The following is an 11,242-nucleotide window of genomic DNA, read 5'->3' on the forward strand; positions in this document are numbered from 1 at the left end:
TGTGTGTGTGATGTGTATGTGATGTGTGTGTGATGTGTGTGTGTGTGATGTGTATATATGTGAGGTGTGTGTGTGTATGATGTGTATGTGATGTGTGTGTATGTGAGGTGTGTGTGTGTATGTGATGTGGTATAACTATATCCCACTATGTGTAGGGGAAGGAGCTGCAGTTGCAATACAGGGCGCATGGAAGAAAAGTTCATCCCGTGGCCAAGTGGAATTTGTGTTCAATTAGTGTCACCTGCTCAGGGCTGAGTTCTTCTGGACTCTGCTTCCTCCTCACACTGTGCTGTGGCACGGCTACCTGTGTTCCCCACGGTTTCTACACATTTTATTTTCGTTGTTGTTGACAGAGAAAACCTCCATACCCAGATGATCAAAGATCTCTGGATTCCTATTTTATAGACTTTGATAATGAGACCCATTTGCATCTCAAATAACGCCATAGCAGAGCCCTTGAACCTGGTTTTTAATTTAGACTCACTGTTCGTTGGATCTTTTGTAGTTTCCCTCATTGCATTCCTGGCTTGATTTTACTTTTGCTGAATCATAAGTTTTACTCATTTTTGGATTTCTACTTAGCTCTGATGGGAGAAATAAAATTTAGTTTGTGTGTGTGTGTATGTGTGTGTATGCACACGCGCGCGCGCGCGCACGTGTTCACATGCTTCTGGGGGTGCAAGTATGTGTGCATGTCAACCTCATGCATTGTTTTCCAGGACATCCCCACCTTGGTTTTAAGCAGGGATCTCTCATTGAATCTGGAAACCACCAGTCTGACTAGATCAGCGGGCCAGCCAGCCTTGGGGATCTGCCTGCCTCGTCTTCCCCAGTGTTTGGATCACAAGTCGGTGTCGCTATGCCCAGATTTTTCCACATAGGTTCTGAGGATCAAACTTAGGTCTGCATGTTTGCCCAGCAAGCACCTTCCCAACTGAGCTTTAAAGCTAATGGAGGATAATGTGCTCACTGGTGTGTTAGTGGCACAACTGTTAGGGGTTAACCAGTCACTTTGTGATTGATTGGGTTTGAGGTTTTTCCACAGAAGGGAACTCATGCCTACTAAGGTCTGCCTGATGAAAGGGTAGTTTCGAGGGAGGTCATAGACCCCAGTGAGGAACCTATTATCACTGTTTTGCCCAATGGTCACATTTGCAGGCTTGCTTCTGGATGTTTTGCTTATGTAGTACTACTAGTACTATTTTCAGCCTCAGAGAAGCTTCATTTTACAGTGAGCAGCCGGCCAGAGACTCACGACTGGTCAAGATGCTGAGAACAAGTGACTGTTGAATGCCTTGCCATAAATAAGACATGTAAATCCCCTCCTAAGGCCTAGGGATCATTGTGAACAGGGGGCGGTGTGGAAGAAGCCAGAGGGTAGAGAGGGGTGTTTCAAAAAGCTATCTTTGGATATGACATGGCTGTTTTACCTATGAACCCACAGCAGGTGTGGTGCTCACAAGATATTTACACATCAGGCCTAGCACGTTCCAGCATGGGCGTCGGGGTGGGGGGTTCTTGAGGCTTTACCCCTAGGTGAGGAGTTCATGGGAGTTAATAATCCCCAGTGGAGAGGGAGGCCACTGATAAGTAACCACGCACATACACATGCAAGCAATTTGGTGGGAACACACACACACACACACACACACACACACACACACACACACACTGTGAACGAAAGTAGGAGGGTGGTCTGTTGGGAAGGAGGAGGTTTCCAGAGGAAGAGGGAAATGGAGAGGGAAGGAACTACCATAGGAAATGCAGGGATAAATATGATAGAAATATATTATATACATGCATAAACTTGCCAAAGAATACATAAATATTCAAAGATTTTATTTTGATTTTTTGACTCAGGGTTTCTCTGTGTAGCCTTGGCTGACCTGGAACTCGCTCTGTAGACCAGGCTGGCTTTAAAGTCACAGAAGTCCACCTGTCTCTGCCTCCCAAGTGCTGGGATTAAAGGCATGTGCAGCCTTCACCTAACATACACATTTTTTTAAATGAAAGAATGACTTAGCTGAAAATATTATGGAAAATAAACTTTATGGCTTCTTCCTACTCAGGGCTGCTGTCGGTTTTCTTTCCTCTCTGACTGACAGCTTGCCTGGGTACAACCTGGCAGGTATCAACTTTTTCTCCCCCAGCCATGAGGATTACTCCGGGGCCTTTAGCCTGGAGAGTTGTAGCACTCTTGACAGTTCTTGGTGGCAGACTATCCACCCATCATCCAGTCTCCCCATTTCCCTTCTTATCAATCCTGAAGTTATTTAAATGTGGAGATCACTGTTATGAAGGAGGGAGGTTCCCCCCTCGGCTCCAGACTCTGCCCCAGTATTCCATTCTTCTCATCAGGGATTGATTTGAGAATAGGCTTCCGGATGCTTCTCCTTAAGGATATGATGGTTCTGAACTGCAGCAGCCACCCTGTGACCTCGAAAGGAAGAATGAATCATAAGCCCGAAGGAATCTGGGTTGTTGATGTAATTGAGATTGAATTAACCCATCCTTAAAGTAAACTACTTTGCACCAGGAATGTTTAGTTTGTGGCCAGGTTTTAGATAGTCTTAGTTTGGGGGCTTGTTCACCTGCTTGCTCTCTCCTCTGTCTGTGTCTCCCTCCCTCCCTTTCTCTCTATCTCCATCTCCCCCTCCCTCTCCCTCTCCTTCCTTCTATCTCCATCTCTTTCCCTCTCTCCCTCTCCTTCCCTCCCTTTCTCCCCCTCTCCCTCTCCTTCCCTCCTTCTCCATCTCCTTCTCTCCCTCCCTTTCCTTCCCTCACTTTCTCCCTCCCCCTCCCCTCCCTCCCTCCTTCTCTCCCTCCCTCCAATATTTCCTTCTTCCCTCACTCCCAGTCTTTTCTTTTTCTGGTACTGGGAGTGGGTTTTGCATGCTCACACAGGTATCTATCACCACACCCTCAGTCCGTCTGTGTTTATCATTTGAGAAGGTGTCTCCTCAAGTTGCTTAGGCTGCTATTGAACTCACTCTGCAGCCTAGGTAGGCCCCGAACTTCCTTCAGCCTCCCGAGCCTCCGGGAGTAGCTGAGGTTAGAGGTATGTAGCACCATGGCCAACTTTATTTTTGTCTCTTAGCAGCTTCAAATGACTTACAAATCTCACTTGGATCTTGGCACCTTAGACTGGCTGACTTTTGTATTAAAATGATGTGAGTCAAATCTCCAATCTCTTCTTCATGAAGATACAAGAAACCATAATAACGGGGCTGGGGATTTAGCTCAGTGGTAGAGCGCTTACCTAGGAAGCGCAAGGCCCTGGGTTCGGTCCCCAGCTCCGGAAAAAAAAAGAACCAAAAAAAAAAAAAAAGAAAAAGAAACCATAATAACAACATGCATGCTTCTGTACAGTACACTGCTAGACTTGCACAACTGCATGGGCTGTCAAGAGTTAACGCTGTCTGTTGCTTTGACTCTGAGTGTCCCATAAAATCATTTCACATGGTTCTCATAGACACAGCAATGTCATCGCCTCCTTGCTGTGGTCACTCCAGAGCACGATGCCAGAGAAGGAGGCCCCAGCACCAGTTTCACCCTGGAATCAACGTGGTGGCGTTTGTCTACAGAGAGCCAGGCTCCGGGAGTGAGCAGAGGCCTTTCTTGCTAGAAGAAAGCCAATGATTGTGCAAACTCGCAATAGAGGAAGATCATAAGGAAGAATTGAACTGTAGTAATTTGTGTTTTCCAAGGTTCCCTGCAGTATTTTTTTTTTATGCCTAATGCTCACTTAAAAAAAAAAGTAAGGCAGTCTCTAAAACTAAACGGGAACAGCACACAGTTAATGAACACCTTAGGTACTGTGCACCTGTTTACTATGCCCTGTCCTGGAGAGGACCCAAAGGATCCTACTCATTTGGAAGTGGCTTCCACCTTCTCTCTGCAAGGGACTTTCCCAAGGTGGGGACACATTCAGCAGCCCTGAATGTTTCCACATTGAGGCTGTAGCCATCTGCAGTTGTAAACCATGATTCTTTGACACGCAAATCCCAGATGGTGCTTTGAATTTAAGGCCCATATTGCACACAGATTTCTGCAACATGTGGTTTATTTTTTTCCTTGTTGTTACTCAAAGCATGTTCATTTTTGGACGAAAAAAGAAGATAAATATACAACAAAAACATAACCCCAAGATTCTTAACGCACTAGCAAGTGTTTTTCTAATCGTGTTCATTTACATGTAGAGTGTTGTTATTGTCATTTACAAAAGTGGGTTTGTACCCTGACCTATGTGACACTGCATGGTGTCCTATACACCCATCCTAAGCAGGCCACGGCTCACAGGTGACCTGAACATTGCTCTCTGACCAGGCTTGTGACCCAGTACTTTACTGGATTGGTGTTCAGAACATGAAAGCAGAGCTGATGTGTGTGGGCTGCTGACTGTTCGTCCTGTGTCCTCTCAGCTTCTTTGCTTCCTCTCTGGAGGTAAGGAAACGGATTTAGGCTGGGAGGAGATTAAACTTGGGTTCATTTAGCTCCAAAGCCAGTTTTCCGGGGCACCGTTGGGGTAGTCCAGCTGCTGTGACCTCTGTCTAGGTCACAGGGACTCTGAGGTAGAGGCCAAGTGGAGAGGAGGAGGAACTTCCGCTGGGGATGGAGAAGTTGCAGAAGAGGACAAGTGATGAAGACCTGCAGTGACTCATGGGAGGACATGCACAGGCTACATTCTGTAAGACTTAGTCACCAATGGCTGTCGATTGAGCCCAGGTGGGAGAGGCCAGATGTGGGGGGAGGGTGAGGAGCCCCGGTGGCTTTTCTGGCCTAGGGTTAGCCCAGGAAGGGCCTCAAGGTTGCTGAAGGTTGGGTTTGACCTTCAGCTTGCAGATCTTTGTAGAACCCAAGCCTGACTCTTCTGGGGAGGCCTTCCTGTCACAGAGCAGTGGGGTCCTCTTAGCATGTTCTCTGAAAACTATGGAAATTCACTCAGATGATTGGCTAATGAAGATCACTGGTTCACTGTTCCAGATATGAATGCTTTAACCCATTACCAGGGGACGGAAAGGAAAGATGAAGCCACCAGCTTGCAGACACTTTAATGGGGGCAGACATTAAAGGCATGACTGTAACACAATAACTCAAGGCAAGTGCATTTTTCTGTTTGTGTTTGTGTTGGACCTAGAAAGTGAGCATCCCTGAAGGAGGTATGAAACGGGGCTTTGGAGGACGAATCGTAAAAGTGCTTGGAAGGAGAGCTCCTTGGAAATAAAGATGGCGGGCTTACCCGTGCTGAGTGAAGCCAGGCCAAGGCCAGGGGGTAGGGGGGTGGGACTGTAGCAGGCCTCAGATGACTCCGTAAGACAACTGGGTGACTTCTGTGGGCAGCTGGCTCATCAAATGGCAGAGACCTGCCATGATCTTCGTTCTGGGCAGATACACTTGCTGAGTGTGAGAAGGCCGGTGAGACCCCAGAACAGTGAGGAGGAGCTTGTACGAAGGAGGCCTCTTTTAAGAATCCTGAAAAAGAACAGATATGGCTTCCAGGACAAAAGAAAAACATTCTTAGGGAAGCCCAGGTGTGTATACGATCTCTAGACAAGCTGGAAGGGACAGGTACCCTCACCCCAGCTCCAGCCTTGCCAGGAAGCCAGGGGAATGGGAAGCTTGTCTGTCTCCTACCCAACTCTGGTCTGTGGGCTCCCTGTGCTAGAGGGAGTGTGAGTTTCTTTGGAGGAAAGTCCTTCAGTGTCTATGAAAGGCATTAAAACACTAGTTGGGCAGTCTGGTCTGGCCTAGGAGGAGGAAGGCCCTGGGCATGCTTCTCTGTGCTGCCTTTCCAAGGGCAGTCAGGCTTAGTGTAAAGGTTTTGCTATCAGGGGCAGGGCACACCAGGAAACTGACCCTAGGGAGGTACTATGCAGGCAGGTCTGCTTGCATCTGGACCTGGGGAAGAGAGCCAGATCCCAGGAGACTTCTAGGGGTGTGAAAGCCAAGGAGAGGGCTAGGGGTGGCTCACCAGACAGGCGGAAACTGGCTTCAAAGGACAACAGCACTGTTATTATAGGCAGGGACACAGGAGCAAGATTGTGGGTTCAAATCCCAGCCCCAGCCTCTCCCTGCTACGGGTGTCAGGAAGCAACATTATTCTTCCTGTCTTGTCTCTTCACCTGCCATCTGGGATAGTGATTTTATTGACTGATTGTTGTTGTGAGACCGGGTCTCACTGTAACACTGATTAATCTTGAGCTGGAGAGCTCCCTGCTTCAGCCTCTTGAGTGCTAGGTGGGTGACAGGTATTCAGTCACACCTGGCATAGTTATGATGCTCACACTGAGTGCCTGTGGAAAGGATCGCCTGGCTTGTTAGAGCCTTAGTAGCGGTGCCTCCGGTAGGTATCGGTGTCTCTGCCTTACCCTGACAGGTAAGCTCTTGGGAAATCCGGCTGTCTTAGCTCAGCATCTGCTAAGGCTTTCCCTCCTCCTCCACCAAGATAGGCAGCAGCCCTGTCACAGAAGCCACTGCTCTTTCTCCCTATCCTGAAGGCCCGAAGACAAACCCAGTCTAGATGTATCACAGGGGCGAGGGCGAGGGAGCAGAGAGCGCAGCACCCCACACAGTCAGGATATGTAGGTGGGGTAGCTGGAGACAGCTGGAAGGCTCCCTGGAGTAAAGTCTTGCTGTACTCGGACCCTCCAGACCACCCTTTCCCTGTAATCCGAATGGTTTATTCTATTCCTTCTGAATTTGAGTTCCAAGAATACTTAATGGGGTGTGTCAGGGCAAAAAAAAAAAAAAAAAAAAAAAAACAACGCGTGTAGCCTCTCTCCAGCTGAGACAGGGCAGGCTCCTACTTTAGCAGAGCTTGTCAGCTGCGGCATCTGGTCACGCCCTTTCTGTGGCCTCAGCATCTGCCCTTTCTGCCTGAGTTTGGGGCTCCCCAAATGCTACCTCTCCTTCAAGGTTTTCCTAGGACACCAGGGCAACCTGACCTGTGCAGAGTAAAGGTTTCTGAGCTGTGAGAGCCTGAGGAAAAAACGAAATTATTTTTCTGTCAGCTGAACCGGTGGCAGGATTTGAATGATCTCTGAGTGGGAATGTCGAAGTTATAGAATGACAGCAGCGTGGAGCTATGTAAGGGAGCCCTTTTCCACCAAGTGGTTCTCCTTAGAAAATGTCCTCACATCTCCTCTGGCAACAAATCAGCTCCACCCACGAGGGACGAGCCTTGGAGTCTTTCTGTCTCCGTGTGGGCGAGGCAGCTCTCAGGCCCCAGTGCACGGTTTTGCCTTCTCTCTTTTTCCCTGAGAAGTTTCGCAATCATGTTCTAATGTAAAAACTCCTGTCCGAGTCCTGTGGTCCCTGAGCGCTTTGCTGAGCCATGACAGATGGCTATGGCTGCAGTGGGGCAGGCCTGTGTCACCCACGCCTCTCCCTGGCTCCAAATGGGACTGGTGAGCCCAGGCTGGCTTGGATCATTTGTTTCCAAGTACCAGGGGATTTTCAAACAGCTGTGGAACCAACCGTTTCCAAACGGAGCATAGTTCTGGCTTGTGGTAATAATAACACACACATGTTTCTGAGGCACTGGGTGTGGTGGCCTTTCCTGCTTGGAATGCTGTGTCACTGCCTGGGTCTCGGATTCTCTACTTCCACCCAAATGGTGACACCATTCAGAACCAGTGTGAGACCTGGAGTTGGGGCACACTTGGGTGTGGAACATTTCCCTCCTGTTATGGTTTGAGAAATGTTCCCCACAGGTTTCTGTTTTGAAGGCCTTGTCACTGGTTGATGATGCTGTCTGGGGCTATTAATCCTTAGGAGGCGGGCCTGGCTTGTGAAGCTCTAGCTGAATGGCTTTTGACTTTTGTGCTGCCATCTGTTTCCAGGGTCCCCAGGTCCACACAGTCACCTCCTCAGGCTCCTTCTAGTCTTGACAGAATGGCTCCCCTGCCTTCCTCTCCAGGGTTGACAAAGTCCTTGGAAATAGGAGCTCAGACAAATTTTTCCTTCCTAACTTGTCTTTGTCAGGTAGCCAACTACAAAGGAGATACAGCACTGGCCTGGCCCTTTTTTCTGTCCTCCCTCTGTCTCACCCCCTTCCTGTCTTGAGTCTTTTTCTCTCCTGTCCTTCCCTAGAGAGGCTTTCTCTCTCCAGAGGAGGAAGGACTAGGTCTCAAGTCCATAACCCAGCCCTGGGTGAGGTCAGTGCAGAAAATCCACAGAATTTGGGTAAGTGCCACCATTGCCTGCTTCCTCTCAGAGGCCCAGCATGGCTCCTGTTGGGTGTTCTGTAATCTGGTGGGAGTCCAGCAGAGTCTCGGCTGCTTTGGATGGCTGGGCAGAGTCAGAGGAGGAAACGTTGGGTCAGGAACAGTGACAGTAGAGGCTTGAGCAGTCTGGGACTCAGGACACAGCTCCAGGCCTGACAGGCCCTCCAAGTCAGCACAAGACACTGTGATCAAATCTGCAGCACAAAGGAGATTTGTATTTGCCCCAGAGGAACAATGGTCAGGGAATGAGGGACAAAAGCAGGAGACAGAAGATGAGGGAGAAGGGAAGAGGAACATGGGAGAGCGGAGGAAGAGGGGAAGGGACATTTGCCCAGAGGGACAAAGGACTGCTCTGGATAGAGAGAAGACAGCTGTGGCACATAGGAAAATGGTAGTTCACAAAGGTACAAGGAAAAGCCCCGTGTAAGGATGAGGTGTTTAATTTTAATTTGCCATGTTAATTAGGTGACCCAAAAGGGACTTTTGATTGCTGGGTATCACTACTTTGATACTTGGTAGTCAGTCTCAGGGGAAGGAACTGACCAAATAGGGGAAGAGACCATGGTGGCTAGTTTTAGGAATGCAATCTAACAGTTTAGCAGGGCAGAGGAAATGGGGGAAAAGCAAGGCCTGCCAGAGCCCTTCAAGGTCAGCCATGGCTGGACCTGGGTTTCTAGAGAATATGGTGTGAGTGGAGGGACCAAGAGTGATTGCCAAGAGCACAGTGAGGAAAGAGACAGATAGAGACCCAGGAGGCTGGAGAGATGGTCAGGGGTTAAGAACACAGTCAGATTCAATCCCAGACCCCACATGGATGATCACAACTGTCTGTAACTCGAGTTCTGGGGTATCTAATGCCCTCTTCTGGTCTCTTCAGACATGAGACATGCACACGGCGCACAGACACACATGCAGGCAAAACACCCAAACACATAAACAAACAAATAAATAAATAAATACTCTAGAAAGGAAGGAAGGAAGAAAAAAAGAAAGGAAGGAGGTAAAGAGGGAAGGAAAGAAGAAAGAAAGGGAGAAAGAAAGAAAGAAAGAAAGAAAGAAGGAAAGAAAGAAAGAAGAGTGAGAACCTACATGTCAGAGGCTGATACTTAACAGCCAAGGGTGATGTCATGAGACCAGGGTGGGCACCACAAACACAGGGAGAGGAAGAGAGAGGCCGAGATAGCAGGGCCCCTCCAGGTTCTTAGCACCCCACATGGCTCTGAGCTGAGCAGGTGCTGTCTATGTTTGAGTTTTATTGCTGTGAAGAGACACTGTGACAATGGAACCTATCATAAACAGAGATGTTTAGCTGGGGCTGCCTGACAGTTCCAGAGGTCCAGTCCATTATCATCAGGGGGGAAGCAGGCCAGCACGCAGGCAGACATGGTGCTGGAGAAGGAGCTGAGAGTTCTACATCTTCATCTGCAAGATGCAGGACACTGTGTGCCACACTGGGTGTGGTTTGAGTATAGAAGACCCTAGAGCCTGCCCCCCATAGTGACATACCTCCTCCAACAAGGCTACACCTACTCCAACAAGGCCATTCCCTTTAGTAGTGCCACTCCTTATGGGCCAAGCATTCATACACATGAGTCTATGGGGGCCATTCCTATTCACACCACCAGGGGCCTAGAGGCTGGGCACCCTTTCTTCCCTCTGTACCACCAGATCAAATTGGAGCAGAGGGAGGAAGTTTTGGCTCACCCAGACAACCTCAATACCTCAGAGCTTGCTAAGAAGGAGCCAAAGACTCCCCAGGCCTCTGGACAGGTAGCCGAGTGAACAGGGAAGTTCTTGAACATGGTGGAATTCAGCTAAGAGGTCACTATATATGCAGACTGCAACCTTCTGGAGATTCCCTTTCTTCATTGGGACCATAGGGACCTCAGGAATTCAGGTCTTCCTTCTGATAGGCTGGGGTGGGTGTCATGGACCTTGTCTGTGTCATCTTAGAACTGTGAGAGAGAATTCCAACTTGGAGGATGTCTGTCCTGGCCAAGTTCCCAAGGAGGGCACAAAAGTCAACTTTCAGGAGTCCAGAACCTTTTGTTGTAACTTCCTATCACCTACTGGGTGAAGCCAGGATCTTCCCTGCTGAATGCACCCCAGACCCAGAGCTTACAGCTCCATTTGTGCACATAGGCACATGCAGAGGAATAGAAATGGTCACTGTGAAAGCGATAACTTACTTCACTGGGAACATGGAGACGGGAGGAGCCTCGCCTGTGTGTCCCTCAGAGGAGCTTCTCTACACAACTGTTTCATCTTCTAAGCAATCGGCCGCTGTACTTGGCATTACCTTAGATGAGGTTGTGCAGTTTCCACGCCATGGTGAGAATAGGTCTAGCTTCTTTGGGATATTTAGCTGATTTCTGGGGATTTGCTCTTCTGCATAGTTTTGCAAAGTGGACTTTATCTCATTATGAATTTACCTCTGGGAAAAGAAACTACAAGTGCCACAGTCCCTTATTGAGAGGTCACCACAGATGAGCCTCTATCCTGAATCCCAAGCCACTAGCCACAAAGGAAAGAGGGCTGGGGAGTGGGCAGGGGGTAGTGTTCCCCTAACACCCTTCCTAGGCTAGTGGGGGTCCTTCCTGGTAAAGGCTGGTTATCTAGTGAAGCTTTCTCTGCTGGGGCTGCTGAGGTGGCTTATAGGGGACAGGTATGGCAGTTCTAACATCTGTCAGGTCCTTCTCTGGGCCGATCAGCGGCTCCCTTCCCCACTGTCTCAGTGGAAAGCTGAGAAACAATGACAAAGTTGCAGCCACCTTTTTGCTCTTGTGAGGAACATCACTGTGTACCAGGTGCTGGTCCTACAGGATCCCTTGGAAATGGCCAGGCTGCTCGAGGAGGTGCCTGCCACAGGGCATTCCCAGCACCACAGCTGTGACTTTGAAAGGATCCAGCATCTACCAACTGCAAACACTGTGTTCTTGTTTGCTTTTCTGTTGCTATGAAAAACACTGGCCAAGACCAATTCAGGTAAAAAGGGTCTATCTCAGCATACAGGTTCC

This window comes from Rattus norvegicus, chromosome 17 (assembly GCF_021556685.1).
Source record: "Rattus norvegicus strain SHRSP/BbbUtx chromosome 17, alternate assembly SHRSP_T2T, whole genome shotgun sequence".
NCBI lineage: Eukaryota > Metazoa > Chordata > Mammalia > Rodentia > Muridae > Rattus > Rattus norvegicus.